General features: G+C 32.0%; 1 long non-coding RNA gene across 1 annotated transcript; it reads left to right on the plus strand.

Annotated features, from left to right (window-relative positions):
* The first annotated feature begins 9,445 nt into the window (after positions 1 to 9,445).
* Positions 9,446 to 11,022, plus strand: LOC132723966 (uncharacterized). The gene is made up of 2 exons (XR_009624820.1): positions 9,446 to 9,561; positions 9,681 to 11,022. It is a non-coding gene; the product is annotated as an uncharacterized LOC132723966 (long non-coding RNA).
* Positions 11,023 to 11,434: the final 412 nt, after the last annotated feature.

An 11,434-nucleotide genomic window follows, 5' to 3' on the forward strand; every position in this document is an offset into this window, starting at 1 on the left:
TTTATACTTTTTACATGATCACAAGACACAAGACACGTTTTAAGACATGTGAGTGAATTTATAAAATGATTATTCCATTTGTACTGCTCTTTTCCGAAACGAAATGATAAGAGTAGTTAGTGGAATTATAATTTATAACAGTTTCTTATTATCATTTAATGAATGAAATCAGTAAGTCTCTTGTATTATGTTTTATACATTAATTTATGCAAAAACTGTATACAAAAATCTAATCAGTGGTTTTATAATGAAAACAATTTGTTTTATTAAAGGCAAATGGCTTGTGTAATTATGCGAAATATCCCTTTAAAGGGGAAGCCTAAATATAAACAAATAAAATCAAATATATTTCACATTTGTATCATTTTGATTTGCTAGTTATGTGGTACGCAGAATATTTTATACTTTACATGCCAGTTATAGTTAAAAAAAATATACATGTATATACATAAATAATACATTATCTACATGTGTGTCAAGTATCAATGGTCTAAGGGAGGTAAAAAGTCTAAATAGAGATTCAGTGTACAAATACTGTTATCTCCCTTGATGCTTAACTGTGTAGTCACATACATGTACCTGCTATTTATATTTTGTTCAATGGAAAACAATAATACATTCTTTTGTTATAGATAGCACCGCAAATATTGAAACAGTACTAATTTTGTGTAAATAAAAGTGTGTATACTCGTATATTTAAAAAAAGAAAAACAGCAAAAAGAGTATATTTTCGCAAGGAAAGTTATAAAAGATGAATTGGCAAAATTAAAATATTCGTTCATGTTTAATTATTAGATGACTTTTTAAAAGGATTATATATCGATGAAATTTAGCAGAATAAAACGTTCATGTTCACGTTCGTATATATACAAAAGTAGTTGTTTAAATCGTAGCTAGATTTCAAAAAAAAATTTCAGTGTTTTATAGTTCAATGTTTCAAATATTCTGCGAGACGGAAGAAAGATTTCAAACGCTGATCTACATCTTAAGCTAGAAATTTAAATAAAACAAAACAACACTAGTTCCTTTTACTAAAAACAAAACATGTTTGTCACTGTAGTTTGGTATATCATATCAATTACTATTGTCGCTATACACAAATAGTTTATCGAGGCTGAGAAGAATGTACTGGTGCGGTTTTGCGTGCGGGCCATGGTAGATCTAACCAGTACTGGTATTGTCTGTATTGCAGTTCAGCAGGACGGTCGTCTTGACCCTCTTGATTATAAATGACGTAAATCCTGCCCTCATGTGACCATGCCTTTTTTACGGAGTTTCTGTCTTTTAATCGCACAGCGGATAGCACTTCTTGGTTAATCTTAGTAAGGTCATCGTTTATATAAACAGGGGCGGATACAGAACATGGTTTCCTGGGGGGGGGGGGGGGCTGACATATGGGTGGAAGATTTTGACAAAAATAATGCTACAGACAAACATAGGACTTGTTTGAATATTGGGCAAGCATCTTGTTCATGTGCCCCCCAAAATGTAATTGTTGGTTTCAGTTGGCCTGAATCCGCCACTGATAAATTGAATATTGGCGCAGTTGTTTTGCATGTTTGAAAACATGTATCTTGGTTTGTCGTCGAACAATATTCTCATCTTATGAGTGGTGATGTACTCTGCTTATATATGTGTACACTAATGTTTTTGTAAATATTTAGATGATATGAATGTCCCCTCCCATAGACTGAGAAATTTTGAAATGTGAGGTTGAAAATGGTGTTATTTCCTTGACTTTCTAGTGCTGTTTATGGTACCTTTTGTATGGTTTAACATCACATTGTATTTTGTATAGGTTAGTGTTTGCAGGGTCTTTTAAACAGAATTGTCCTGGTGTTTAATAGTAAGCATTTACAAAATAACTTTAACAGCACACAATACCAATGTATCTGCGATCGTTGATAAAATTAATTTAAAACACTCAATCAATATATATAATTGACTCATCTTAATAATAGATAATTTTCCTTAATAAAGTATTCTTAAATTACTGCCTTTCTATTGTACAAAAAATAATCTCAAACACTAATATTCAATAAGATTTTTTTCCATCAATGAATCCATTTTAGATTATGACTAAAGAGGTCAGTACAATTAAAATTTTATTCAAAAAATATAACTGCCATAAAAAGTTAATAAAAGCAATGAACAGTCAATTCATCTGTATAAAAATCTTAGTAAAACTAGTTATTAAAACGTGATTCTTTTTTATTATCTTTCTAAAACTCGCCACCTTTTTAATTTACAAATCGTAATTTTCAATTTCTTAATTATAAGGCTTTCCCAAACAAAATGGAAAAACAAAGATAGTTAAATATTGTGTACTATGTAACACATCTATTGACTATTAATTTCATTGATAGATAAAGATCTCTGCCAAGCCCCCAGGCAGGAGATTAACAACTGGATGACAGCAATTAATGTTTTGATAAGGGAGTACACTACAGCCAATAAAGTTTGAAACTGACAAAAATATATTCAAGCCCAGCTGGTAAACGTATCTTTGGGCCGAGCTGGGGGGGGGGGGGGGGCTGCAGCCCTGAAGCCCGGGCCTGAATCCGCCACTGATAAATTGAATATTGGCGCAGTTGTTTTGCATGTTTGAAAACATGTATCTTGGTTTGTCGTCGAACAAATTTTACTATTACTGGCCTTTGTTTGCCTTGAATGTATTTTCCTAGACGATGTGCGTCGTCAATATCATGGGTACTGAGTTCGAGACCAGTTTTTTCTTTAATTGTGTTTATAACAAGTTCCGTGGTTATTTCTGATGAATGACGGTTTGTGTCTCCATTAAGACCAGAATGCGGATATTGTAACGACGCCCATACTGCTCAAGCTCATTTGTTACCAACGTAGAATTCGTCATATTTGACGCGGTGTTTCAGACGTTTGTTGTCTTCCGTTATATTCGCAATTTCAGAGTCTTTTTTGGAAGTTCTTAAGTTGTTCTATTTCCTTTGCTTGGTCCATGACATCGCTTTCTAATATTCTGTGAATAAGCGGCTTTAACAGATCATCTTTGAGTTTTGAGATTGTGTCTTTGATGATTTGTTTGAGGAAGCCAGTGTCATTTTTGGTCAGCATATTTCCAAGCTTCTCATTAATAAGGGTCAACTGCTTTTCTACGCCAATGCTTGAAGAAGTCTCCCCACCCGCGTAATTTGTACAGTGTACAAGTGTATTTCAAAGTTTGCAAAAACAAACACTTACAGAAGAGTCCTGATACTAATAAATAAATCCGTTATACTTTTATTATCACTTTCACAAATTGTACAAGCAATTAACAATCCATGTAACAGAACAAACTGGTATTTCTTTCGTAGAATTTCAAAACATTTTTTTCGAACCGGAACCGGAAACTTTTCTATGCCAGGTTTTTATGGGGCTCGGATAGAGACCTCCAAGTATCTTAGACCTTTTTGTTTGAAGTTTTGACATTTCTTTTTATAAATCTGAGTGAATTATTTGCTTTTGCTGTTATGTTATTTATGTGATTGGTCCAGGATAGATCTTTACTAATTGTTACGCCTAAATTTTTGCAGCCTCAGTGGATTTTAGTTGTTGACCATGTAAATTATAAGGGAATGTTACTGGATGTATCTTGCGGCTGATACTAAGGACTTCACATTTATCTGGGTTAAATTCCATGGACATTCCAGATTCCCAGTTTTCAAGACTGTTGAGATCTTTTTGGAGGGTTTGGGCGTTACGGGTTGATTTGATTGTTAGATAAACTATTGCATCGTCTGCAAATAGCCTGACCTTGCCCTTGACACTATCAGGGAGGTCGTTTATGTAGAAGGTGTTACGGGTTGATTTTGGTTTTGGAGTGATTTATGTGGATATATTACCTGCCAAGATTAAATATCACCCTCGCCTAACGGCTCGGGTGATATAAAATCTTGACAGGTAATATACCCTCATATATCACTCTAAAACCAAAATAACATATATTATTAAAAAAAAAAAAGAAATATATTTGACTGATATAGCACCATATTTCATGGGTAAAATTAAATAAATAAACGTATCTCGGAATCTGCAGACATTTTCACAAAAAATCTTACTATCTTAAGTTTTGACTTACGATAAACGTAAGTGAAATCTTATGTCATTTTCACAAAGCCACTCGTAAGTTCAATTTTATCTTAAGATGAAAAATTCATTTACGATAAATCTTACAATATAAACATCCCAAGCAACCGGTCATTTGATATTGATGATCATGTGCATGCTCTATATTTGATTCCGGTTTTAAAATCAAGTAATAAAGAGCTTGAAGTATGTACTGAATACAATCAAATTTCAATAAGAACAAAAAAAATGATACAAACTGATATATTTTCTATCTTGATTGAAAATAATAACAGGATATTTTTTCGTTTGAGTGAAATATGGAATATGTTTTCACGAAACATGATAAAATGGTTATGCCACATATTTTCACGAGCCGGGACGGCGAGTGAAAATATGTGGCATTTTAAATATCATGTTGAGTTGAATACGAGTTGAATAAAATTATATTATGCGAGCCTCTGGCGAGCATAATATAATTTTATTCAACGAGTGCAATAAATTCAGTAATGAACTTACACGAATTTAATATTCTATTTATCACATACCCAAAATAAAGACCTTTTAAAGTGAAATAAGAGTCATTTTTCATTGACGCGCCTACAGTATAACGCTAACATTTAGCGAGTCTTTACACTTTGTTTGTATAACGCTTATGACGTCACGTCAAAATATATGCACGGCCGTGCAATACCATATTTACGGAGTCGCAAAATCGGCACGGGTGTGTGATAAAGCACCATATTTCATGGGTAAAATTAAATAATTGTATGTATCTAAACAAGGTCTGCTACGTTATTGCTAACGTATACTATTAATGCCATTTGTACATGATGGCAATAAAATCGAACTCACAAAATTGTACAAATTATTAGTTTTCAATAATACTACAGTATAGGTCACATTTAAACTATTCATAACCCTCTCCATCGTGACGTCATCAAGTCATGACGTCACAAATGTTTATGTTGATAAATAATTATACCTTAATTTGTGTTATTTATTACATATTGTTTGCTTAATATATATTTTTCCTCCAATCTTTTGTTTGTTTTATTCAGTTTAGGTAAGAGATACATACAGTAGAGGATATTTGTTTAGTTCAGTGTAAGATCGGAATTTATTATATACTTAGAAATGAAATATTGAGAAATATTGATGAAATAAAATGCATATTTTCATTTTCCGTATTTTCACTGTAAAAATTTATTTTTCACTGCAGTGAAACATATTTTCCGTATTTTCACTGGTGTCTTGCCGGACTACTTTCTTTTAAATTCTGCCAGTACACAAAATTTAGGGGAAAGTCTTTCAAATTTTAATGTCAAATGTAAATGTAAATGAAAATGTATATAATAAACAGAAAATTAAAGTTTTTTCTATTAATACATGATTTATTTTCATCTTGTGGCATGAAAATTACCACATTTCACTCGTGGCTACCGCCACTCATGAAATATTTATTTTCATAGCACTCGATGAAAATAAATCATGTATTTATAGACAAAACTTGAATATCCTCTATATATTTCACCGAGTGAGCACCAGAATGTATATTTCACGAGTGGCGCAGCCACGATTGAAATTTGAACTTTTGGTGTTCACAAGGTGAAATATATTTCGATCTTACACTAAACTAAACAAATTTTCTTTTTATTATATGCAAAGTAACGTTTTAAAAAGACATTAAACCTAATACTTAATGAAAAGCGCGCTAAATAATTATACAACGTGACGTCATTTACGACGTCACGTCATTAAGTTGGTACCATGCAGACATTTTCACAAAAAATCTTACGATTTATCTTAAGTTTTTCACTTACGATAATCGTAAGTTAAATCTTAAGTCATTTTCACAAAGCCACTCGTAAGTTAAAATTTTATCTTAAGATAAAAAATTCACTTACGATAAATCTTACGACAAAAACATCCCTAGCAACGTTCATTTGATAGTGATGTGCATGCTCTATATTTGATTCCGGTTTTAAAATCAAGTAATCAAGAGCTTGAAGTATCTATTGAACACAATCAAATTTCAATAAGAACAAAAAAATGATTCAAACTGATATAATTTATATCTTGATTGAAGATAATTATATAAATCTAAAAGATTCAGAAAGAAGGTCTACTATGTTATTAATAAATAAAAAGGTACCACTAGTACATGCTGGCAATGAAATCGAACTCACCAATTGTACAAATTATATAGAGGATATTTGTTTGTTTCAGTGTAAGATCGAAAAATATTTCACCGAGTGAACACCAGATGCAATATTTTCCACGAGTGGCGTAGCCACGAGTGAAAATATAATAGCTGGGGTTCACGAGTGAAATATTATTTGATCTTACATGTAAAACAAACAAATTTTCTGTTTATTTCATGATTTTTTAACGATTTTTACACCATTTTACTGATTTTTGCCGCGTCACGTCATGCTCTTATCTTCATGACGTCATCAAATAATGACGTCACAATGTTGAAGCAAAATATAATTCCATGATTATTTTTAGATTTTAGATGTTTTTCAGCACAACGTTCGTAAATATTTACGAACTACAGTTATCACGTACATTTTTTATTATGATTGACTACATTTCCGCTGAAAAAAACATTCATTAATGATAAATATTTTATTTTTACGCCAAATATAGTTCGGCTACTGTGAAATTATATTTGGTAATCATTACTGTGAAATTATCAGAATATAATTAACCGTTATAATTCAGTAATCTACTGCAAAACATGTAATAAAAGTTTTCAATAATACTAGTCTACAGTATAGTTCACATTATTTTAAACTATTCATAACCCTCTCCGTCGTGACGTCATCAAATAGATAAAATACAGAATCCCTAAAGAAAGCCCAACACGGCAAAATTGAAAATGTTGCAGGCTCGGTGTGATTGAGCCTATTCATGGACAGTACTGTCAAGTGCAAAATTACCGTCCACGCCCCTAGCAGCAACTGAAGCAGAATTCAACATTTAACCACGAAAATGGTGAAATTTTGAATTTAGAAACATCTGCAGATGTGTTCATACGGCGGTTATCATGGAACGTTCAATGTGACACAGTAGTGTCATTCTATGAAAAGTGGCGTATGGTCCCCAAGTAAAAGAATGCGTGTGAAGTCATGACGTCACAAATGTATATGTCGAAAAATAATTATACCTCAATTTGTGTTATTTATAGCATACTGTTTGCTTAATATTTAGTTGTCCTCCAACTTTTTGTTTGTTTTTATTCAGTTTAGGTAAGAGGTACACGATATTTTACCCTTAAGAGAGAAAAAAAAAAACACTTACGAACGGGGAAGACCTATCGTAAAGTTACGACAGATTTTGCACTTAAGATTTTCTTAAGATTTTTTGTGAAAAGGAGATTTATCGTAAGATTTCTCTTACGACAAAAAATTAACGTAAGATTTTTTGTGAAAATGTCTGCAGTATTGTGCACGCTGATATTTCATTGAAACAACGTAAGGGGCTTAAATTCAAAACAGTGAAATTATCAAAGTGGTAATTTCACTGTTTCAAACAGTGAAATTACCAGTTCTATATCACTGATTTATTTCTATAAACCACCGAAAAGCATGTAATAAATGATATTTAAGAGAGAAAAAATTACACTTACGAACGGGGAACACCTATCGTAAAGTTACGACAGATTTTGCACTTAAGATTTTCTTAAGATTTTTTTGTGAAAAATTGTCGTAAGATTTTTTGTGAAAATGTCTGCTGCATCATAAGTAACCCAAAATGATAGTAAACATCGTAATTCACTATATAGTCGGCCTATTTGACTGTATACTTTTATGATATGTATATGCATTGTATTTCGTTTTAAAATCGCAACAAGTTAAACAATCAAATAAATAAGTATATTATTTATATCACGCCTTATAAAATATGACCGATGAACTTTCAGCATTTGAACCACGTGATGTTCTAATAAAAATCAATATCGGATCTTATCTTATCACTTTAACCGCGTTCCCAATTTCAGAGTCCAAAAACTTCATCAAATCCATATTGTATCCCATACAGCATCGTTTTCATTTCAATGTCTTAAATATCTATATCAAATGCAAACTTTAATTTGTCTAGCCTTATTTTTACGTTTTGGGTCAACAATTAACTAATACCTTATTACATTTTAAGTAACAAAATTCAATAAAAAATATAAATGAAGAGCTCAATATACATTATTGAGAACAACACTTATTTTATTGGACTCGTACACAGCTACAAAAGCAATATCATACACGGCTAGCTCCTCGTCCAATATAGATCTGACAGCCGTGTACACGTCCGATAGAATTCAGTATTGTACACAACAGTGTGTAATATCGGGCATTGACATAAATATAAGATAGTTATGATTATAAGTATTATGCTAAAGGACAAGACATTTCGGTAAACAGCCATAATTATATACGTTTCTTGTCATGTGTATTCTTTAAAGGCTTCTTCTAATTATATATATTAAGCTTCACAGAAACGCAGTTGACAGTGCTTAGATGTTGCTCAATTGTCTATCTATACATTAAGTAAAATACAAATGAGCACAATAAGAAGGACATCTGAACATATTCACGGTGCCTTTACCAAGTGACTTTTTGTGGTTAGCATAATACAAATAACGAGCAAAATTTTATTTCATTTTTGAATATTTCATTTTATTTATAGAATGAAATGTAGAGCACGCTTATTCTAGTGATCAACACATTCATTGAATATTTTTTTAGAAAGTTATCATGGCCAAATATTCTGGACCGGTTTTTGTATTGGTTTTTGCCTCTTGCAGATCACAAAATGTCACGTGGTACAGACACCATGATATTGAAAACATCCAATTATACAATCTGTATGGAAAGCCATTCTGCCATGCGAATTGCTATTTGCGAATTGCTATTTGCGAAATGACAAATGCGAAATGATATTTGCTAATGATAAATGCAAAACGCTTATTGGCGCAATGTTATTTCAGATCAATTTCCACCATTAATTCAGATCGCTGTCTTCCAGGAAGGTAGGTAGTAAACAGATATTTGCGAAGTAAAAACAAGATAAACAGTAATAAAGAATATTTTTCAAATGTTTGGGTTTTTAAGCTTCAATTAAGGCGTGTTGAAGGATAAGATCTACGATCATAGTATCCTCAAAGTACTTAATGCCGGGGGTAATTTGTACCAGGAATGATCAGATATTACAAATAATATTTACATAAGAAATTTCTTTTGTATGCAGTGTTTTTCCTATTAAATTTATACAAAATATGGCATATTTTGAGGAAAATTAAAGTTTTATTTACCATATTCACATAAATGTAACCAGTGGTTTTGCTAACGATTTGGACCAAACCATTTTATAGGTAGTGCTCCTACTTTAGAAGAACTTAAATGGAAACTCCTGTCCTTGAAAGCATCAAGAAAGATGCCAACAAGTTCTCTATTTGTTGCAACAAAACAGAAAATAAAGGTATGATTTTTAGCTCCAAGAATATTATTGACTATTCATTGAAATTAATGGCAATGAACACTGCCAATGCCCTGTAGCAAGTAACTATAAATGCTTACTGTTATTGTTTCGTATTGCAGGCTGAGGAGTACTTGATACGCTGTGGGGTGAAGGAGAACAGAGCTGGAGCTTAAGTTGATGCGCTCTATAAAACACAAAGTATTGAAACAGCACTTAGGTTGTAATGATGACTATGAAACTGTGAGAAACAGACTGCTAGTAGAATTTTCACTTCATGATGAATGTAAAAATGAGGGTTATATAGTCCTTTTAAGTATGATGGACGAGATGGTTGATGAAGATAATTTTTCTGTTTTTAACTACATTCAACACAATAAGAAGTATGTTGGAGCCACAAGATTACACATGGGTATGCAAAACAAACCGCTGATGTACTTCAGTGACTCTGAGGAAAAGAGTGTCCAGCTGAAATGTCAGCAAAACGAAGCAAACCAGGAAATGTAGGTTGAGCTAATGCGTCATCGGAGCAAAGTGCCTCAGCAAATGCGCAAACGGAGAAAAGTGTGTCAAGAGATTTCAAGGACTTGAAAAATAGAGGTGATAATTTAGAATCAGTAGATCGATTACGTCGATGCTAATTAATTCTGTCCAGTATTAGCCACCGATCCAAAAAATAGTATGTTACTGTAAAGAAATGTGATGTGACTTGCTGGAATCTTATGCCAGGACTTAAATAAAATGATGGTCATTAAAGTAATGGAGAATTTTAACCTTCTTTGTTTCAATGTTAGCTTTTTCTAATGTAACTAGTTTCTAATATTTAAACTTTTTTATACTGATATTTTAAATTTTGATTGTATCTCTGTCAAAATCCCTAATATAGTGACAACTTTGAATACTTGAGCTTTGGCTGTAATACGACCAGCTCTTGTTTTAATTCTGTTCAATAATACAAAAGAAACTATTTCAAAAGTTTGCTTTATTTTTTTTCTTCAGAAAAATCAATTGCACTGCCCTCTAAAGGTCCCTTCATATATAGTTTTCTTTTTTATTTATTTACATGTTGAATAGTTTAGTGTCATATTAAATAAATATGTAAGGAAATGAACACTTTCATAGTCCTTTCTTTCAAGACATTTTGTTAGACGAAAATATATTTGTTTAAAATTTGGGGGATTCATATAACAAGAATTTATAATGTTAGTCCTATTACTAGTACATGTACTTCACCTCTTATTTTATGTACCAAAATGGTAATGGTGTGGAGTTTCCCTATATTAGAATGAGTTGTTGTGTTCAATAAATGAAGCTGTCAGATTATCTGGCTTTTATTATTACTCAGTTTGAAATATTTAAGAATTATTCACGCCATTTTTACCGTATAAACTGGATAAAGTTAACTTGCAACCTGATGGACAGAATATTGACTTTTATGAATGAAACTTTTGAATAAAAGAAAAAGCAATGAAGTTGTTTTTTCAGTATTGTATGGGACATTTATCATGTTTATTAGTTATGAGTACAATTTAACAGAATTTATGTGTGAGTTGATTCTGCTTAATTGTATTATTATTTCAGTCTTTGCTGTGTAATTTTTTTATTCTAATATGCAGTCATTTGATGCCAAAACAACAATATGATGCTAATGAATGTTTTTCCTTGAATGAGTCCGAATAAGTACAGGGTTCAACTTCGTTGTCCGTCTGTCTGTCCGTCCGTTTGTCTGTCCGTCACACTTTTGTGTCCGCTCCACAACTCTACTATAAGAGGTATCCACTTAAAACTTGATAGGAAGCTTTATTACCCTTCCAGATTTTTTCCGCCTTTTTGATTGGATGTTGATCACCCGAAAGAAATTGATATTACCGAGCCA

Source organism: Ruditapes philippinarum, unplaced genomic scaffold (genome assembly GCF_026571515.1).
Source record: "Ruditapes philippinarum isolate M1 unplaced genomic scaffold, ASM2657151v2 ctg329_1_1_1_1, whole genome shotgun sequence".
NCBI classification, from domain to species: domain Eukaryota; kingdom Metazoa; phylum Mollusca; class Bivalvia; order Venerida; family Veneridae; genus Ruditapes; species Ruditapes philippinarum.